The following is a 21,866-nucleotide window of genomic DNA, read 5'->3' on the forward strand; positions in this document are numbered from 1 at the left end:
AAAAGAAACAGAAGATCAAATCGAGTATAGACTGTTTAATCCAGAGTGGATTAATAGATGCTTCTTTACTTGCCTTGTTTGCCAAGAAGTAATATCCATTCCAAAGGAATACAATCTTCATTACTATTTCTAATCAAAACATCCTGACTTAAGTAAATTGGACACCAGTGAAAAACAAATTAAAGCATCCAAATGATTGAAAAATCTCAGTGGGGAACAATGGTTGTTCAAGAAAGGAAACTCAGAAAATGAGGCAGCTACTAAGGGTAGTTTTCAGATTTCTTTTCAAACAGGATTCCGGAGTATGAAAAAGTGATTGCTGACAAGAAGTGTAAGACATCCCATTAACTGAATGTAAACAGTAAGAAAACATGAAAAATGTATTAAAACTTGCACCGCTTAGCAAAGTAATCTTTTAAGGTTAATGTGATTTCATGATGAATACAAATGAAAAGTAAAAATTGTAATTAATTGATATTAGTTAAAATTTCCCTTTCCTTTCATATGGTTTATTTGCAAACTAGTTTAATCAATAATTTACCATACTGGAAAGTGAGCCGCTAAATACCTGTCTTCACCCCGGAGAAGTTTACTCTATTTTAATTTTGGCCTCTACCTACTGCCAAGTTTGGCAGGTGTGATCTAGACCTTGGGAATTTCTATTCAGAATCTATGGAGAGAGGTAAGGGAAAAGGGTGTGACTACAGGGAAAACTCCACCCAAAACCAAGTCTTTATAGGTAAAGACCCCCATGGTATGGGAGGATTCTACTCCACCCCTCTGTGAAGAGATGAGGGCATAGAAAGGAATTTGTTGTTGTTTTGACATTTGGGGTTTTCTTGAGAAAGATATGACTATGCTTTCCAGAATGCCCCTGCTGGTTACAACAGGAAAGTGGCTAGAACAAGCATTTGGTCCATCTCTTATCCTAGTTCAGTAAAGTCATTGGGGAAGAATCCCAGAAACAGGGAGTTGGGGTTACTCCCAATAACTAGCTACAGTGGAGTCCTGGAAAGACAACTGGATACATAGTCAGAGAACCTGGGTCAAAATCCTGGTTCTTCTATATACCTTTCCTGGGTCCATAGGAAAGGCTGCAACTTCTCTGGCCCTCAGTTTCCTCATCTAACAAATAAATGGATTGGGTTAGATGTTCCCTAAGTTGTCTTCCTGTTCTGGGATCCTGTCAGGAGAGTACAAATTTTGAACAGGAAGAGAAATTTCGTTTGCAGTGAGAGAGCTTGAAGAAAACAGGCAAGAGATAACCAGGATAAGGGATCAATCATGAAGGCCTTAGAACTTACAGGCTTGTGCCACATTACTTTCAGAGACAGGCTCAGATGCAGGCTGATGGAAGATGCAATTTTTACACCAAAGATAGAACCAGCCATAATACTTGCTAATGATCTACTTCAGAAAAAGTCCGCAGGACACAGAAGAATGCACCAAAAATAAGTGAAAAGGCAGCAGCCAGAATTACTGAATGTACCTGACTGCAGATCAACACAGGAAGGCCTGAAGCATGGGGAACACCTTTAAAGGCCTGGCACTGAAGTTTTTTATTTAACAAGGTAGAGCCAAAATGGTCCAGGACTTCAACAGATTTGATTAGCGATGTATGAATCCTTGCTGAACAAGTTAAACAGTGCTGCACCAAGCACAGATCCCTGTGTCACTCTTCTGAAGAATTCTTTGAAAGATGTCTTGAAACATGGATGGCTAGGTGGTACAGTGGATAGAACACTGGCCCTGAAGTCAGGAGGACGGGGGTTCAAATCTGGTCTCACACCAAACACTTCACACTTACTAGCTGTGTGACCCTGGGAAAGTCACTTACATTGAAAAAAGTTGTAAAAACTTTCACCATCAAAAATAGCTTCTTCAATCATTCTCTGACAATGAAAATCAATTGAACCATAAAAACTAGGGAGATATGTGCTCCCCAAAAATATTCACCCCACTTTTTTAAAAGTCCCAGCTAATTTCAAAAAAAGAGGAATTGGCATTTGCTTGATTTCATTAAGCCCTAGGACATTGTAGAGCCTCCTGGAAGGAACATATAATGACTCAAAGGAATTTGGATGATCCAGTCACCCAGGAAACACAAAATGGATGAAGAATGTCTATTGCCTAGATTTCAACATGCATTTGGAAGGACAATCTACAGAGCTTGTCCAATTAGTATGTATCTCTGAGAGAGACAGTGTTTCAGTCATTTTAGTCATGTCCAACTCTTCTTGTAAAGATATGAGGAATGGTTTGCCATTGTCTTTTCCAGCTCATTTGACAGATGAGGAAACCTTAACTTGAGAATCCTTGACATTGTACCTAGCCTATGAAGGGTGATGGAGCTTCTGTTGGAGGGGTACGTGTGGAGGGTTTGAGGTTTGGAAGAGCTGTGGTAGGGAGTGGCCTAGTGAGTTGATAAGGGAGATATACTAGGATTGCCTAGCAGTGGTAAGTGCCCAGTTGTGGTTCTATAACATAAATTTGCAATGGTTTCAGCTGGAATGATTATGTGATTTTTCTCCATCTTTCTTCAGCACCATGTGTGTAGGCCAGAAGATGGTGAGTAGTGGGAGTGATCTAAGGCTGAGACTTGGCTGGGCATAAGAGGTGATATGGTAGAAGGGCTAGGGTTTCCAGGCAGGAGGGCAGTTTAGAGTTGAATTGGTTCAACAGGAGGTCATGATGGAGAGAAGAGGAGAGATGCAGTCTAGCACAAAGAGATGACCTGGAAGATTATTGAGGGATCAAATGATTAGAGATCAGAGTGTAGAAAAATAGTAGAATATTTTAAGGGAAGGCAGAGGGAGAGGTGAAAAGCCTGTACTCAAACAAGGGTTTTTCAGAATTCTTGAATATGGAAGTGGTATATTTGTGGATGATGGCAAGACTGAGGGTATGACCATCTTTGTGCGCGGCTGTCGTGGGGTGAAGGAGTAGCTATCCACTGTGCTAAGCTGAAGAAACTCATTTTATATAAATTAAGCCCTTCCAGTTTTGTCAACAGAATACTAATGGATTGAGGCTAACACATAGAATAACCTTTAATAAGGTCAGCTCTGGCAATAAGATTTAAGAGAAAGTGGGGTTCTGCCAGAGATTCTAAAGATGGGATTCTGAAGGGATAAATGCTTGGAGGTTGAATAGGAGATTAGAATTGAAGGAAAAGATATATAAAAGTGTAAGTTGCACTTCTTAATTATTATACCACCCACTTCTCCCCGTACGTTTACCATGTAGGGCTTTTAAAATAGTTTAATGGAAAGAGTAAATAATACTTGAGTCAGAGGACCTAGATTCATGTCTGACCTCTAACACTCTGCACGACTTTGGATAATGAAATGATCAGATTGATTCTATATCATCTTTTCACTGAAGCTATTTACACTTGATTTATTTTGTGCTGTAACTGTCTAAGTCATGGTTCTTTGTCTCTGAACTTAGTTCAGAAATTCAGCTGGCCTGCAAAGGGCCAAGTTTAAAATTCAGTTGTGCTGTTAATGACTGTTCTATTCTTGCCTCTAGGATCTCTGTTATCCTTCAGGGATGTGGGTGGACACCAGGGAGTTTGGTCTGGCATCACCAAGCTATCCTTCTAGGATATCTGGTTTGTTACTCACTCTGTCTTTGCAAATGGCCACAAACAATGAACATTTCTGAGTGACAGGGGGGAAGAAGGGGTTTGCTGCTAGCTTCTCATTCCCAATTGCCAAACAATCATATTGTTCCCCATGCCTCAGATCTGTAACCACTCCTATGGATCTCACCATTCATGACTTGAGCGCTTGTAACAAATCTTAAATTGTTTCCTACCTTCCAAGCCCTGTTATTTGTTCTGTACTCCCCAAAACCTAGAAAAGACAGTTGTCCCCCTCATTAAGGGTCTTGGCTTTGCTTCAGAAATGGAGAGCCTATTCATTGGTAAACTTATGCTTTGCTAATAAATTGATCATGCTCAGAACTTTGTGCCTCAGTTTATCTTAATTTGAACTGTTACAATAAGTTACTCTCAATTTCCTCCTACATAAAAAGAGAGATTTGGACAAGTTGGACTCTGAGGTCCTGACCAGATTCCATCTGAGATTCTGTGATCCCTTCTAAAACATCCTGAAAGGTGATCCCTGTCCTCAGGGAGAAAAGCAAGAAGCATGTAGTATGAAAGAATCATGATTCTTCCCCAGAAGCTCTAGGTGGTGACAGATGCCTCAGTAATAGACGGTCATTGGTGTAACAAGTATCTAGTAGAGGATGCCATTCAACTAGGTCCTGAGTTGCTGGTATCATAGGGAAGAGTATCAAAGCCTCGTGGTGATCTGGTGGTTCTGCACCCCATCTCAAAACCTTAACCCTAGTGTACAACAGCACATCTCATCTACCTTCAGCATTTGCTTATGCAACAATTGCCTAATCAGGGTCTAATTTTACTAAGACATAAAAAAAAAAATTTAAAGGTCATGGAACCTGTATTCCAGAGGTACCTGATATCTGCTTATCCTTGGGAAGTGAGGTACTAGAAAACAGCTCTCCCCAGATATCTTAGGAATGAAGAGTCAGGAATCTAAAACTTGCTAACCTCTAGAAGCAGTGATATCAAACAGAAATAGAAATATATCCCCATAGGTGCATATTAACTTACAATTTGCTTTATATTTTTATTTATTTCTTAAACATTTCTCATCTACATTTTAATTTGGGAGCTTTTAGTTTGAGAATTCTGCTTGAGAACCCTGTCATTCTGGAATTTTGGAATGCTGCCTTCAGGTTGTGACAGTGCCCCTATGTTCTCTTGCTCTATGGCTAGGAAATTCCTACCACACGTTTTTTCTCTCTAGGTTTGCTTAATGCACTTTTCTCCTAGCGCTCCTCATATATATCTGACCACTCTTTATCAATCATCTTTGCTGTCTACTGCAACTTGGGGTATTCCTGACACTGTGCTCTCAAGCCTTTTCTCTCTTCTCATATCCATAGGCCTCTTCTTAACTCCATCAGAACCCTTATGAGTTCATTCTCATCTTTATGCAGATGACTCACTTATTACGTATCCAGGACCACTCTTACACCTACATTTAGTGCTGGCCTATTGGACACTTAAGACAGGGTATCCAAGATCAAAAAAAGAGCCTAGATATCATCTTTCAAGAAATCAGCAAGGAAAACTGCCCCGATATTTTAGAACTAGAGCGCAGAACAGAAATTGAAAGAATCCACCAAACTCCTCCTGAAAGAGATCGAAAGGAAAACTCCTAGGAATATTGTAGCCAAATTCCAGAGCTCCCAGGTGAAGGAGAAAATAGTACAAGCAGCCAGAAAGGAACAATTCAAGTATTGTGGAAACACAATCAGGATAACACATGATTTAGCAGCTTCTACCTTTAGGGACCGGAGGGCATGGAATATAATATTCTGGAGGGCAAAGGAATAGGATTACAACCAAGAAACACCCCCCAGAAAAACTGAATATAATTCTCCGGGGGAAAAAATGGTCATTCAGTGAAATAGAGGACTTTCAAGCATTACTGATGAAAAGACCAGAACTGAATAGAAAATTTTACTTTCATATACAAGACTCAAGTGGAATATGAAGAGGTAAACAGGAAAGAGAAATCATAAGAGACTTCTTAAGGTTGAACTGTTTGCCTTCCTTCATGGAAAGATAATATTTATAACTCATGAGACCTTTGTCAGTAGTAGGGTAGGTGAATGGAAAAATTATATATATGTATATATAGATATAGACATAGATATAGATAGATAGATAGATAGATAGATAGATAGATAGATAGAGATAGATAGATAGACAGATAGATAGATAGATAGATAGATAGATAGATAGAAGACAGACAGACAGAGGGCACAGGTTGAGTTGAAGATGAAGGGGTCATGTCTGGAGAATAACATTAAGGGGTGAGAGAAGATTATACTAGGAGCACGAGAAAGGGAGAGGTAGAACGCAGTAAATTATCTCACAAAAAAAACAGAAAAGAAAAGGCTCTTACAGTGGAATGGAAAGAGGAGAAGGTGAGAGGGAGTGAATGAATCCTATTCTCATGAGGGTTATGAGAGAATAACATACACACTCAATTGGGTATGGAAATCTGTCTTATCCTACACGAAAATAGGGGAAGAAGGGGACAGGAGAGCAAGGGAATGATAGGGAGGAGGGCAGATTGGGAAAGGGGGTAATCAGAAGCAAACACTTCTAAGGAGGGACAGAGTCAAAGAAAGAATGGAATAAATGGGGGCGGGGAGTGAAATAGGATTAAGGGAAATAGAGTTAGTTTTTCATACCATGACTACTATGGAAGTGTTTTGCATAACTGCACACGTGTAATATTGAAATGCTTGCCTTTTCAATGAGGGTGAGTGGGGAGGGAGGAAGTGAGAAAATTTGGAACACAAAGTTTTTAAAACACATGTTTTAAAAAAAATGTTTCCACATGCATCTGGGAAATAAGAAATACAGGATACAGAAATCTATCCTGCCCTACAGGAAAATTGAAGGGGAAGGGGATAAGAGAAGGGGGGGGGAGAGATAGAAAGAGATAGTAGCAGACTAGGGGAAGGGGTATTCACACTGCATGCCATTTTGGGGTGGGGAGAAGGGTGAGATGGGGTGAAGATTTGGAACTCAAATTCTTGTGGAAGTTAATATTGAAAACTAAAAATAAATAAATTTTAAAAAATAAATACTAAAAAAAAAAGAGAGGGTATCCAAGTGACATCTCAAACTCAGCATGTTAAAGCAGAACTCAATATCTTTCCTCTAAAATTCACTGTTTTTCTCCCCTCTTCCATTTCCTCCCCACTTATGTTGAAGACACTACCATTCTTCCTTTCTCCTTCCTTTACAACCTCAGTATCATTCTCTACTCCTTGGTCTCCTTCACCTCCACACTCACATATCCAATCAGTTGCCAGATCTTGCTTTTTCTTTTTTTTCCTTCTTATTCTTTATTTATTTTTGGTTTTCAACATTGACTTCCACAAGATTTTAAGCTCCACATTTTCTCCCCATCTTGTCACTCCCTATCTTGCCCCTCCCCATACTCCAAAATCCTTATGCATCCTGAATACCCCTTTCCTTCATCTGCACTCCCTTCTATCTCCCCCCTTCTCTTATCCTGTTCCCCTTCCATTTTCCTGTAGAGCAACATAGATTTCTATACCCCATTGCCTGTATCAGATCTTGCTTTTTCTATCTACACAGCATCTCTTGAGTCTCCCCCATTCTCTCTTCTCCCAAATTCCCTTACACCAATTCTTTCTTTTCACACAGTCACGATTTCAGCTCAGGCCCTCATCAGCTATCATCTGAGCTATTGCAATGACCCTAACTGATCTCTCTTTCCAAGTCTCTCTCCATTCTAATGCATCCCCACATGGCTGCCAAATTTGATTTCCTTAAGCAAAGACCTGATCATATTACTGCTGAACTCAGTAAATGCCAGCCACCCTTACCAGCTTTACAAATAAAATATATACTCCTCTTTTTCGCTTTTAAAGGCCTCGCAACTTGGCTCTACCCATCTCTTTCAAAACTTGTTACATGTTATTGCCCTTTCCACACTCAATAATGTCGACCAGAGGTGTCAAATATGATGGGCCACATGAAGCTCACAATCCTACCAGGTGCCATCTGAACCAGTTTAAAATATATTTAGAAAATATTAAATGAAATAAATCAAGGTACAATAAAAACCTAGATAATACTATGTCACCCAGGCTTCTCTGGGCATGCTCAGTTCTACTATGGAGGTGGAAACTCCCTTAAGAGAGGCCTTTTGAGCATGTCCAATTCGTCTAATGTGATCTAAGCTAGAGTTCTCCCCTACCACAGGGGAGGGACAGCTTCCTTTGAATGGCTGTCTATGTCTTTAAAACTGGCAAGACTGAGCCATTGCCCTTTTCAGCTGCTGCTTTCCACCACTGTTCAGCTTAGCCCTTTTTGGTGACTCCCTCACTGCTCTATCCAACATGGACACCAAGAACTGAACTAATGAACTGAACCAGTGGAAGGGTAGGAAAATCCTTCCCTTGTTCCTACTCTTTTGCCTCTGCTCCAGAAATGGGCCTGGCTGTGTTTTCTGCTCTCTGTTGTTTGTCTTCAGGTGCTGGGAACAGTAAAATAAGCCATGGTGACCTTGGTACCAGAATTGCAGGCAGGGTGGTGCGATACAGCCAGTCAGGCTAGCATGGAAACCCTGAGAAGCCAGAATTCCTGGGGCAAGAGTCTTAGGGGGATTTTGGATTTGAAAAGGGAATCATCTTCTATAGGAGCTGAGCTAAGCTATGAACCTAATCCCCTTGCCCTCCCAAGAGACAATGCAAGTAGAGGAGGATGATGCTTCCCACAGGTGGGGGTATAAATTTGAATATTTGCGATAATACATATATATGTGTATATATATACACACACATATATATGTATATATACATAGACACACACAAAACAACACACACATATACACATGTACAAAATGAAAAGCAATTTATTCAAAGTTTTGGGAACATTGCAGATAACTGAGAGTGTCAGAAAAGACTTTCTGTAGGACATGACTTTTTCAATACCAAGGGGTATAAAAAAGTAGCTGTATGCTCAGCTTAAACTTATCTATCAGTTTGCCAAATCTTCTACATTGCTTTTGTACCCTTTTATGAAGAACTGTTAGCTAAATCATTTCAATTCCAGAGATGTTTAACCTAGAAGAACAACTCCTCTTAGCATGATACTATATACTTAGCTGTACTTTGTGCCAGGGGCTGGCTTAAGTGCTTTACACTTATTATGCCATTTGATCATAAACAATAATTTGATGAGGTAGGTGCTCCTTCTATCCTCATTGTATAGATGAGGAAACCGAGGAAGACAGAGGTTAAGTGAGTTGTCCAGGATCAGAGAGCTACTAAAGGTCTGAGGCTGGATTTGAACTCAAGTCTTCCTGACTCCAGGCTAAGCACTCTCATCCACTCTGCCCCCTAGCTGCTTGAAATAAAAGGTACATAACTTCTGTACATAACTTCTGCCTGAAAAGACTATAGTGGCTACACAAGAGATATGTGGAATAAACTAAACAACCAACTAAATCAACAAATAATAGCTTAACATGATTGATCAGGACAAACAAATCCCCTACCTCAGAGAGAAGTGAGATCACTGCAGCCCGAATTAATCTAGGAACGATTCTTGGAGGTGAGATTTCTCCATTGGTCCTTTCCCCCTAACTTTCTACCATATCCCACACACACTTGTTCAGGGGCAAAAGTTATACCTTTTCTTATTAAAATCAGCTGTGATCAATCACTGCTTGATTTATTTCTCCTCTCCATTCTCTAAATATTACTGGAAGCTCAATTGCCATCAACAGAGAGAAACACCCAAGAACTCAAGGAGCAGTAATGCATCTCCCACCACTGCTCCTGCTTCTAGCCCAATTCCCACCCCCATTGTCCAGGAAATCAATCTTTGTGGACATCCAACCTAGTGATGAGAGGCACATAGGTGCCAAGTGGATAGAGTGCCAGACCTGGAGTCAGAAAGACTCGTTCTACTGAGTTCAAATCTAGTCCAGACATTTACTAGATGTGTGACCCTGGGCAAGTCATTAATCGGTTTCCTCATGTGTAAAATGAACTGAAGAAAGAAATGGCATATCACACTAATATTCAGGCCAAGAAAATCCCAAATAGGGCCAAGTCAAGACTGAAATGACTCGACAACACAACAATAATCAATCTGTGACTGCTTCTGCAGGAACTCTGATCCCTTTCTCCTCAATGGCCACAGCTACTAAGGACCTCAAAAAGTCAGTTGTCACCAGCAAAGTGCTGTCACATTGTTCCGTATCAGATATGAATGTGTTTTGTATCACTAGTAAGAACACTAAGGAGGATACATTATCATCTGCTTTGCGGTATTCGCCCCACCCCTCCATCTCACTAGGACCATGAGGCCTCTCTGTTGGACTTACAACTGAAACTTCCCATGTGCATTGTCTCCCCCACTAAAATGCTCCTGGAGAGCAAGGGGCTATCTTGATTTTCTATTTACCCCAGAACATAGCACAGTGTTTTGCATGTAATAGGTGCTTAATCAATGCTTTCACACTTGCTCATTGACTCATTATGCTTATTAATTTGCTTTTCTGATTTGACTAAAGATTCAAACCTAAGCCGATTGTGAAATGGCAGTTTTCATGTTTTATGTATGAGCAAATCATTTTGTCACAAAACTTTCTGTACCTGATTGCAATAAAAAAAAACTCATTTTTTCTTGACATCAAACTCCTGTTCACACTGAGATGCATAAGAATGTCAGGGAATTGCTGAAGGTTTGACACATAAATTATAAAGTGTCCACAGACTTACCTAACACATCACTGTAAAACTGATCCCAATCCTTCATGTAAAATTCTGAAACCAAAAGTCATAATAAATGAAGAAAAGCATATTTTTCACCCGCTCCATAAATGTCATCCTGTCAGTCAACATTGACATGGCTACAGGCACATAGGAAGGAGGGGATGGGAGTCCTCCACAGTATTTTTCAAGGGTATTGCCCAGGCTGAAGCGCAGACTATAGACAAAGGGTATTCCAAGTATTTCTGCTATGAGCTCACCACAAGGACATATAGCATCTGAAATAACAACTTCATACTTGGCTTGTTTCAATGTCTTCATAAGGTCTTTGTTCAAAACAGCGCTCTCACACACTGCTGTTTATAACCTTGAAAACTGTAAAATAAGTTCGCATGGCTGCACCATACTCTAATGCCGAAAGCTTTCGAAATTCATACTCCAAAGTGTGGTCAAGTTTTCAAAAAATAAAGCAAATCCTCTGGATTTGTCACCACAGGAAAAACTCAACATGGAAGCCTGATGAATTACTAGGATCAACAAAAACAGTAGCAGAGGGTGTCAGCACAGTCACCTCATGGCCCCTCTGAATGACTCCATCCAGCAGGACCTTCAGATTGAGCCAGTGACTATATTCCATAGGCCATGCCAGGACCTTCCCACAGGATCCACAGCTAAAGCAACAGAGTTGCAGCAGCAAAAGAGCTGAAACCCAGTTCTCAGACCTCATGGTTATTCTTGCTTTCTGAACTGCTTGGTTCTTTCCATCAAGAGTTCCCTTTTATATCACCAATAAGGAGGTTAAAATTTAACTGATATTTCTAAATTCTTTATACAAATAGCCATAGTTAGTCCTATCCAAAATATGGTCTTGCTCAATTTGGCAAGAAGTTCATACATTCCATGGCTTTCATGTTAGAGATAAAAACTTAGCTGGTATCATCAAAGTCCCTCGTTCACAAAGTTCAAGGTCTTATGTAATATCGGTACTTTAACAAGGGAACTTCATCATGAGCCAGAAAACACTTTTTAATCTTTCTGAGTTTAAGTATGGATACTATTTATTTCTTTAAGGCATACAGGTTTTATAGCAAAATGGGTCTCCTTTCAATCTATCTCACTTGTATCTCAAGCTTCTTTGCCCTTAGATTTCAAGATGGGACATCTTACCAGCCCAACCCTCTGAAGAATAGCTGAGAAAAATGAGTTCAGGGTTGTGAGGACATCCCTCAGACAGTCTCAGTGAGTTATACTTTGTTGGGTCCTAATGGAGGTCAATTCCTGATCCTACTGGGGAAGCTGCTATTATAAGATTTTCCTCCTCTTCCATTGTTTTGGATCTTAAACTGGAATAGATATTCTGTTAAGTGATTATCATGAAGCATATGGGCTTGGGGCAGCTAGGCAGCACATTGGATAGATTCCAGGCCTGGAGTCAGGAAGACACATCTTCTTGAGAGTGAATCTGACCTCAAACTCTTACTGGTTGTGTGACCCTGGGCAAGTCACTTAATGCTGTTTTCCTCAGTTTCTTCATCTATAAAATGAGCTGGAGAAGGAAATGACAAAAACACTCAAAAGTCTTTGCCAAGAAAACCCCAAATGTCATCACAGAGTGGGGCATGAATGAAAACAACTGAATAACAACAGCAACCCAAGGGCTTGAGTTCATGGATAACCAACTCTGACTTGGTATATTAGTTCAATGTTTGAATAGATTCGAATTATCTCTACCATCCATCTTATTGTTTTATTTGTAATTATGTCTTATTCTAACAGTATTTGATTTTCTGATCTTTTTATTAGGAACACTTGAATATCAGAAATGCCTCTCCTGTCTTTTACAGTGATGGCTGCTGAAGCCTCTGTGATCCTGATTATGGCTTCTTTATGTTTGAATGATTTCTTTCTGGCTAATTGCAGTATTTTTTCCTTGCCTTAGATGTTCTGGATTTTGGCTATAATATTCCTAGCAGTTTTCATTTTGGAATTTCTTTTAGGAAATGACCAGTGAATTCTTCTGATTTCTACTTTGCTCTCTGGTTCTAAGATATCTGGACTGTTTTCTTCATAGTTTTTTGAAATATGATGTTTGTTCATGGATATTGCAGGTAATACAATGATTCTTAAATTCTCTCCCCTAGATCTATTTTGCTGGTCAGTTCTTTTTCTTATGAGGTATTTCACATTTCCTTTTACTTTTTCAGTCTTTTGACTTCATTTTATTATTTCTTAATGTCTCAAGGAGTCATTTGCTCCCATTTGGCAAATTCTAATTTTTAAGGAATTATTTTCTTCAGTAATATTTTTAAGCTCCTTTACCAAGCTGTTAATTCTCTTTTCATAACTTTTTTTTATACCACTCATTTTCCCCCTATTTTTGCTCTCTCATTCTTATATGATTAAAAAAAATTTCCTCTTTTTTTTAAATCTCTTTCTTTAATTCATCTGAGAATTGTTACTGAGTTTATGTCCAATCTATATTTTTCTTTGAGGCTCTTCTTGTAGATGTTTTCAAGTTATTGTTTCTGTGTTTTCTGTGTTCTATGCCAGCTTCCCTATCATCAGAGTAACTCTTTATGCTTGTGTTCATTTTTTTTTTACTCATTCTTGCAGCCCACCTCTTGACTTTGAATTTTATGTTAATGTTGGGCCATGCTCACTTCTGGGGGAGGGTGGGGTTAGCATATTTGTTCTGAGCTTACTTCTTTTTATGTCCTACTGTTTTCCCAGCTAAGTTTAGGGTACTGCAAGTTTTCAGTGCCTCTGTATGGTGTGATCTTCAGAGAGGTTAGCTCACTGCTCTTCTGGGACAAACTCTGTAAGTTCCTGTGGGTTTCAATCTATTGGATTTTGTGTGGTTGCTTTTCAGTAGACCACTGCTGGACTCAGTTACTATTAGTCTTCTGGGGGGTTCCGTAGGTTCAGAGTTACTGAATTGCTTGACTTTCCTTTCATGTTGTTTTCCTACCCTGGGTATTCCAACTGTAAGCTTATGTGATGGGCTAAAGGTTAGACCTATGATCCTCTTCTGTTCTTGGGCTCAGATACACACAGCAAAATTTGGCATAGCTAAGGTCTCTTCTCTTTCTGACTTTCACCTCTCCTCCCTGCCCTGGAATGGTGACCTGAAACTAGGTAATGGAGGACCAATAGAGTTACCTGCTGGCACCTGTTCTGGTTCACAGCATTGGTTCAGGTATATTCTGGGATTTCTTTTTCTTCTAGCCTTGATTCAGTCCTAGTCACCTTACCATTCCTGGATGCTAAAAGGCTCCCCATTGCTGTGGATACTGCCTCAGCCACTGTAGCATTGTGCTTCTGGACAACCCCAACCCCAGTATCTATAGATCTCTCTGTCCATCTTGCTGAGCTGCCCTGGACTGGAAATATGACTTACTATGACTTGTTCTCAGCTTTCTCAACCAGAAATTGTTGGATTGAATTTTTAAGTTGTTGTGAAGAAAGTGTGTCACATGAGTTGGGTAAAAATGGTAACTTTCACTCTACCATCTTGACTCCCAGTACTTGATTTTCTACCAGAAATTTCTGCCATGTTGCTTTGTGTATTCTGATCCATCTATATGGTTTCTAGCTACACTTATACACATATTTTAAGAGATTAATTACACTATGGTTATTTCTCAAATTGTTGCAAATAGTCAGACTGGCTTATTTTTCTTTTTCCAGTAAGCCTCACCGATCCTTTAGTCAATACACCTAACACCCTTCTTGGGTTGCATCCTGAAGGAGGTCACATGGTATTTCTGGATATGGAAAAACAATAAGGAATGTAAAAACACATCCTAGGATTGCAGTTATTGGGTGACATTCAGAAGTAGCAAATCCCTGAGGCTTTGGTTAAATGGTTTGATTAACCACTCTTCAGGGCTGTTAGATAGAATTTTGATAGTATTAGAAATTGAAGGCCTTGTACAACCGGTTGAAGAAGTTAGAAATTAAAGTCGTGACTTTAGTGTGGGTTATCAGTTAACATGATCTAGCTTAACTAGTGAATCAACGTTTGTGAAAATCTTAATCCACATGATCTGTAACAAATTTTTTTGTCTATCTCCTTTCTGATAGTGGTACTCTCTGACAATTATTGGAGGTCCCCTTGCTCTAAAATCAGAATTCTTCAATATGTTGTTTCCAAGAAAGACATTTCAAGCTGAGATATACACAAAGTAAAAGTAAGGGGCTAGAGGTGAATTTATTATGCTTCAGCTGAAGTGAGGAAAGCAGGGGTAGCAATCATCATCCCAGCCAAAGCAAAAGCAAAAACAGATCAAATTAAAAGAGATGGAGAAAGAAACCACATCTTGCTGAACAGTACCATAGATAACGAAGTCATATCTATATTAAACACATATGCATCAATTGGCATATCATCTAAATTTATGAATGAGAAGTGAAAGACTTACAGGAAGAAGTAGATAATAAAGTCTGATGCTAAGTGAAGTGAGGAGAACCAACAGGACTTTGTACACAATAAAATCCATATTATGCAAAGGCTAATAATGTTACACTGAACCCTTCTCAGCATTATGAGGATCTAAGATGTGTCTCCAGAGGTCTCGGGATGGAAAATGCTGTCCACATCCAAGGAAAGAACTATGGAAGTCGAATCGGTATCACTTATTTTTACCTTATGTTGAGTTTTGTTTCATCTTTCTGATGGTTCCTCCTATTGATTTTAATTTTTACTTACAACTTCACTAATGTGAAAATATGCTTAATAGGAATGTAAATGTAAAGCCCATATGAGATTGTGTGCTGTCTTGGGGAGGGTGGGGAGGGAGGAAGGGGGATAAAATTTTCAACTCAAAAGCATATGGAAGTGATATTGATAAATCAAAATAAATTAATAAAATTTTAAAAAGATAGGCATATAAAAAAGGAAATAGATAATAAAAATATGCTAGATGAATAAAATTTGAAAATGTTAGATATGATATATCTTTGGACAAAATTAAATGGGAATGGAAAGGAGTATACTTCTTACTCAACAGTTCATGGCATCTACACAAAAATTGACAATGTCTTAGGATACAAAAACCATCACTCAAATGCCAGAAAAGCAGAAAAAATAAACACATATATTTCAGGTCATAATGCAATAAAAATTACTTCAATAATGGAAAACGGAAAGAAAGATTAAAATTTAATTGGAAAATAAATCATCTTATTCTAAAAAACGTGGGTCAAAACATCATAGAAACAATTGGCAATTTCATTAAAATGACAACAATGAGAGACCATACCAAAATTTATGGGATGCACCCAAAGTGCTAGCTAGGGAAACTTCTATCTCTAATTGCATATATCAATAAAATATGGAAAGAGCAGATCAGTGAATTAGACATGCAACAAAGAAAGAAAAAAAAACTAGAAAAAGAACAAATTAAAAATCCCCAATTAAACACCATATTGGGAATCTTGAAAATCAAAGAAACATTAATTAAAATGACAGTAAGAAAACCACTGAACTAAATAAATAAATCTAAATAAAATTAGAAACTGATTTTATGAAAAAGCCAATACAATATATAAAACATTGCTTGATTTTTATTTAAAAAGGAAAGAAGAAAAACAAATTACTAGTATCAAAAGTGAAAGGGATGAATTCACCAGTACTAAAGTGGAAATTAAGGCAATTGTTAGAAGCAATTTTACCCAATTATATACCAATAAATTTCACAATCTAAGTGAAATGGATGAATATCTACAAAAATATAAATTACCCACACAAAAATATAAATTACCCATATTAACAAAAGAAATACAATGCTTGAATAACCCAATCTTAGAAAAAGAAATTGAACAAGCCATCAGGGAATTTCCTAAGAAAAATTCCTCAGAACCACATGGATTCACAAGCAAATTCTACTAAACATTTAAAGAACAATTAATCCCTATATTGTGTAAACTATTTTGGAAAAACAGGAGGAAGAGTCCTACCAACTGCCTTTTATGACACAAATATGGTGCTGATACCTAAATCAGGAAGAGCCAAAACAGAGAAAACAAATATAGACCAATTTCCCTAATAAATATTGATGCAAAAAATTTAAATAAAATACTAGCAAAGAGATAACAGCAACATATCAGAAGGATCATATGCAATGACCAGGTGGGATTTATAGCAAGAAAGCATGGCTGGCTCAGTGTTAGGAAAACTATAAGCATAATTGACCATATCAACAAGTAAACAAATAGAAATCATATGATTATCTCAACAGATGCAGAAAAAGCCTTTTACAAAATGGAGCACCCATTCCTATTAAAAACACTAGAGAGCATAGGAATAAATGGAGATTGCCTTAAAATCATAAGTGATACTTATCTAAAACCATCAGGAGGCATTATCTGTAATGGGGATAAGCTTGAAGTGTTCCCAATAAGATCCAAGGTGAATCAAGGATGTCCATTATCACCTCTATTAAGGACTTAGAATAGGCAATGAGGGAATAAAACTATCACTCTTTGCAGATGACATGATGTTATACATAGAAAATCCTGGAGACTCAACTAAAAAATTACCTGAAATTATTAACAACTTAAGCAATGTTGCAGGATACAACATGAACCCACATAAATCATCAATATTTCTACATATTATCAACAACGTCCAGCAGTAAGAGATAGAAATTCCTTTTAAAATACCTGTAGAGAATATGAAATAATAGGGAATCACCTGCCAAGACAAATGCAGAAACTATATAAACGCAACTATAAGTTGCTTATCACAGAACTAAAATCAGATCTAAAAAACTAGAAAAATGTTAATTGCTCATTGGTAGGCCAAACCAATACAATAAAAATTACAATTCTACTAACAAGAATCTATATATAGTCAGTGCCATACCATTCAAACTATCAAAAATTATTTTATAGGGCTAGAAAAATAAAAACAAAATTCAACTAGAAGAACAAAAGCTCAAAAATATCAATGGAATCAATGGAAAAATTCAAAGAAGGTGTTCTACCCTTACCAGATCTTAAACTGTATAATGAAACAGTAATTACTAAAACAATCCAGTACTGACTAAAAAACACAGCAGTAGATCATTGGAATAGATTAGGTACAAATTACATTATAGTAAATGAGCGTAGTAATCTAGTATATAACAAAGCGAAAGACATAAGCTTTTGGAAAAAAAAACTCAGTATTTCACAAAAACAGCTAGGAAAACTAGAAAACAATACGGCAGAAACTAGGTATAGACCAATATCTCACATCATATACCAAGATAAAGTAAAAAGGGTACCTGATTTACACAGTTCATCCGAAAGACTTATGGATAAAGGCACAATTTAAGACCAAAGAAGAAGATAAGGAGAGCATTATAAAATATAAAACAGATAATTCTGATTACATAAAAGTAAAAAGTTTTTGCACAAGTAAAACTAATGCAATTAAAATTATAAGGAGAGCAGAAAAATGGAGGAATTTTTTGTAACAACTATCTCTGATAAAATCCTCATTTCTCAAATATATAGAGAATTGAGTCAAATTTATAAAAATGCAACTCATTCACCAATCGAGAAATGGTCAAAGGATATGAACACGCAGTTTTCAGACAATCAAAGATATCTATTGTCATGAAAAAATGTTCCAAGTCACTATTGATCAGAGAAATGCACGTGAAAACAACTCTGAGATACCGCCTCAAGCCTGTCAAAGTGGCTAATATGACAAAAAGGAAAATGTTAGATGTGGAAGGGGATGTGGGAAACCTGGGACACTAATGTACTGTTGGTCAAGTTGTGAACTGATCCTATCATTCTGGAGAGCAACTTGGAAACCTGCAGAAAGGGTCATAAAACTGTGCATATCCTTTGATCTAGCAATACCACTGCTAGGTGTATATCCCAAAGACATTCAAAAAAAGGGTGGGGAGAGGAGAAGAACCTATTTGTACAAAAATACTTATAGCAGCTTTTATTTGGTGACTAAGAATTGGAAATCAAGGGATGCTCACCAATTGGGGAATGGCTGAACAAGTTGTGATACCTGAATTTAATGAAATACTACTGTTCTATAAGCAATGATGAGCAGGCAGATTTCAGAAGAACCTGGAAAGACTTACATGAATTGGTGCTGAGTGAAGAGAGCAGCACCAGGAGAAAGAACACTGTATACTAACAGCAACATTGTACAATGACTAACATTGAAAGACTTAGATTATTTTCCATATCCAGAGAAAGAACTATGCAGTCTGAATGCAGATGGAAGCATACTGTTTTCTTTTTTTTCCTTTCTTCTGGTTTTTCCCTTTTGTTCTGATCCTTCTTTCACAACATGACTAATGCAGAAATATATTTAATATGGTTATACATGCATAGCTTGTATCAGATTACGTACTATCTTGGGGAACAGGAGGGGGAGGGAGAAAAAAATTTGGAACTCAAAATCTTACAAAAGTGAATGTTGAAAACTATCTCTAAATGTAATTGAAAAAATTAAATCTATTAAGTGGGAAAAAAGAAATTAAAAGCAGGATGATTTCACAAAAACCTGGAAAGACTTACATGAACTGATCCCTAATGAAATGAACAGAACTAGGAGAATGTTATACACTGAAACAGCAATATTATTCGATGAAGAATTGTGAATTACCTAGCTATTCTTAGCAATAAAATGATCCAAGAAATCCCAAAGAGGTAATGATGAAGCAAGCACGCTATCCATCACCAGAGAAAGAATGATATTGATTGAATATGGACTGAAGCATGCCATTTTTCACTTTCTTTCTTTCGTTTTTTGTTCTTTCCTTCAAGTCTTCTTGTGCAAAATGACTAATATAGAAATGTTTTAAATAATTATACACATATAAGCTATATCTTATTGCTTTCTGTCTCAGGAAAGGGGTAGGAGAGCGAGGAAGGATGGGATAGAAATTGTAACTCAAACCTTCAAACAAAAAAGCCTAGTAGACTCTAAAAAAAATCCTTATAAAAAAAGCTAAAGGTTTCCATGCTGATTTTATACACCTAGGTTGCTGAAATTAGAAGGAGTAATAAATATTCTCTCATCCGATATAGGCAAAGCCCAGTAGAAAGAAATTCTAGGGTTGCAAGAGGGGATTAGTAGCAATGAGAAACTAATTGGTAGACCCAGTCACCCAAGCCTTAAGAGTTGCTGGCAGACACAAATTGGAGACATAGGATAACAGGGGCAGAACAGAACACATTCAAGAGTCCTGAAGATGGATCACAAGTTGTAAAATACAAGCAACACATAACAATAAGAAAATGGATTTCAATCATTGTTTTTCCAATGAAAATTATTAATTATTGCTACATGAAGATTATTTTTTACTAATATAGTATCCTAGTCACTCTAGATCGAGGTACTATATTTAAGGCAGTCTTCTTTATGCTTTATACTCTAGGCAGATATGTACTTGTTTTTTACACTAACACTTTACCTGAAGCTTTCCCAGTCTCTTTATGATCTACAAAGGAGAAAATCTTAAGCTAATGTAGTGAAGTCCATGACAATCAGCTCAGCAGACAAAACTGAAAATAAAATGACAGTCTACAACACTCCTGAAAAAACCCATCTTACCTAACACCTCACTGTAAAATTGCTCCCACTTTTTCTGAAATGGATGGAATCAGAACTAGTCAAAGAAGAGAGATAGTTGTATATTCTCCACCCTGTCCATGAAGGTCATCTTGTCAGTCAGTCTGCCCATGGGCATGGGCACATAGGAAAGAGGAGAAGGAAGTCCCCCACAGTATTTCTCATAGGCATTCCCCATGCTCCACCGGAGACTATTTATGAAAGGGATTTCAAGCACCTCCGCTATCAGATCTCCACATGGAAATGCAGCATCTGCTAACAGCATATCATAGCCAGTTTGTTGCAGCTTCTCCATGAGCATCTGGTTGAAGATTACATTTTCACACCTTGATTTTACAACAAGAAAATAAGTGCTGAAAGATTCTTGAAATTCCCAGTTTTTCCCAGTGTGAAAAAGTGGGGTTTTTGTTAATCATCACGCTCAAAAAAATATCCAAGTTGTCCACCAGTTCTTTTATTTCCGGTACAGGAAAAACGTCATAGTTCAGCCCTGAAGAGTCAGTGGAACCAGTGAGAAACATATCAGAAGACACTAACACAGTCACCAAGTGACCCCTTTGTGCCAGCTCTTCAAGAATTGCCATCATATTAAGCCAGTGGCTATGTTCCAATGGCCACATCAGGACCTTCCCACAGGATCCACATCCAAAGCAGCAGAGCTGCAGCAGCAGCAGAATAGACACCCACTTTTCAGTCATAGTGCCTGAGCCTGATGCCTTCTGATACACTACTGCTCTTTGTGCATGCCAGATGAAGACACACAGGCAAGCCAAGACACAAGTAGAAGATTAATTTCTAAAGGAAGTTCTCACCAATTGCACTTTTAGACCAAGGAAACCTCCCATTCTTCCTGTCTCCTTCCTTTACAACCTCAGTATCATTCTCTACTCCTTGGTCTCCTTCACTTCCACACTCACATATCCAATCAGTTGCCAGATCTTGCTTTTTCTTTTTCTTTTTCTTATTCTTTATTTATTTTTGGTTTTCAACATTGACTTCCACAAGATTTTAAGCTCCACATTTTCTCCCCATCTTGTCACTCCCTATCTTGCCCCTCCCCATACTCCAAAATCCTTATGCATCCTGAATACCCCTTTCCTTAATCTGCACTCCCTTCTATCTCCCCTCTTCTGTTATCCTGTTCCCCTTCTATTTTCCTGTAGGGCAAGATAGATTTCTATACCCCATTGCCTGCATCAGATCTTGCTTTTTCTATCTGCACAGCATCTCTTGAATCTCCCTCATTCTCTCTTCTCCCAAATTCCCTTACACCAATTCTCTCTTTTCACACAGTCACTATTTCAGCTCAGGCCCTCATCAGCTCTCATCTCAGCTATTGCAATGACCCTAATTGATCTCTGTTTCCAAGTCTCTCTCCATTCTAATGCATGCCCACATGGCTGCCAAATTTGATTTCCTTAAGCAAAGACCTGATCATGTCACCGCTGAACTCAGTAAATGCCAGCCGCCCTTACCAGCTTTACAAATAAAATGTATACTCCTCTTTTTCGCTTTTAAAGACCTCACAACTTGGCTCTATCATCTCTTTCAAAACTTGTTACATGTTCTTGCCCTTTCCACACTCAATAATCGACCAGAGGTGTCAAACATGATGGGCAACATGAAGCTCACAGTTCTAGCAGGTACCATCTGAACCAGTTTAAAATATATTTAGAAAATATTAAATCAAAATAAATCAAGGTACAATAAAAACCTAGATAATACTATGTCACCCAGGCTTCTCTGGGCATGTTCAGTTCTACTACGGAGGTGGAAACTCCCTTAAGAGAGGCCTTTTGAGCATTTCCAATTCCTCTAATGTGTTCTAAGCTAGATGTATCCCCTACCACAGAGGAAGGATAGCTTCCTTTGAATGGCTGTCTATGTCTTTAAAACTGGCAAGACCAAGCCA

The 21,866-nt window shown here is 38.1% G+C and overlaps 1 pseudogene; it reads right to left on the reverse strand.

Annotated features, from left to right (window-relative positions):
• Positions 1-19,986: 19,986 nt before the first annotated feature.
• Positions 19,987-21,515, reverse strand: LOC110204151 (UDP-glucuronosyltransferase 2A3 pseudogene; annotated as a pseudogene).
• Between the last annotated feature and the right edge of the window lie 351 nt (positions 21,516-21,866).

This window comes from Phascolarctos cinereus, unplaced genomic scaffold (assembly GCF_003287225.1).
Source record: "Phascolarctos cinereus isolate Bilbo 61053 unplaced genomic scaffold, phaCin_HiC Scaffold_122;HRSCAF=676, whole genome shotgun sequence".
Classification (NCBI taxonomy): domain Eukaryota; kingdom Metazoa; phylum Chordata; class Mammalia; order Diprotodontia; family Phascolarctidae; genus Phascolarctos; species Phascolarctos cinereus.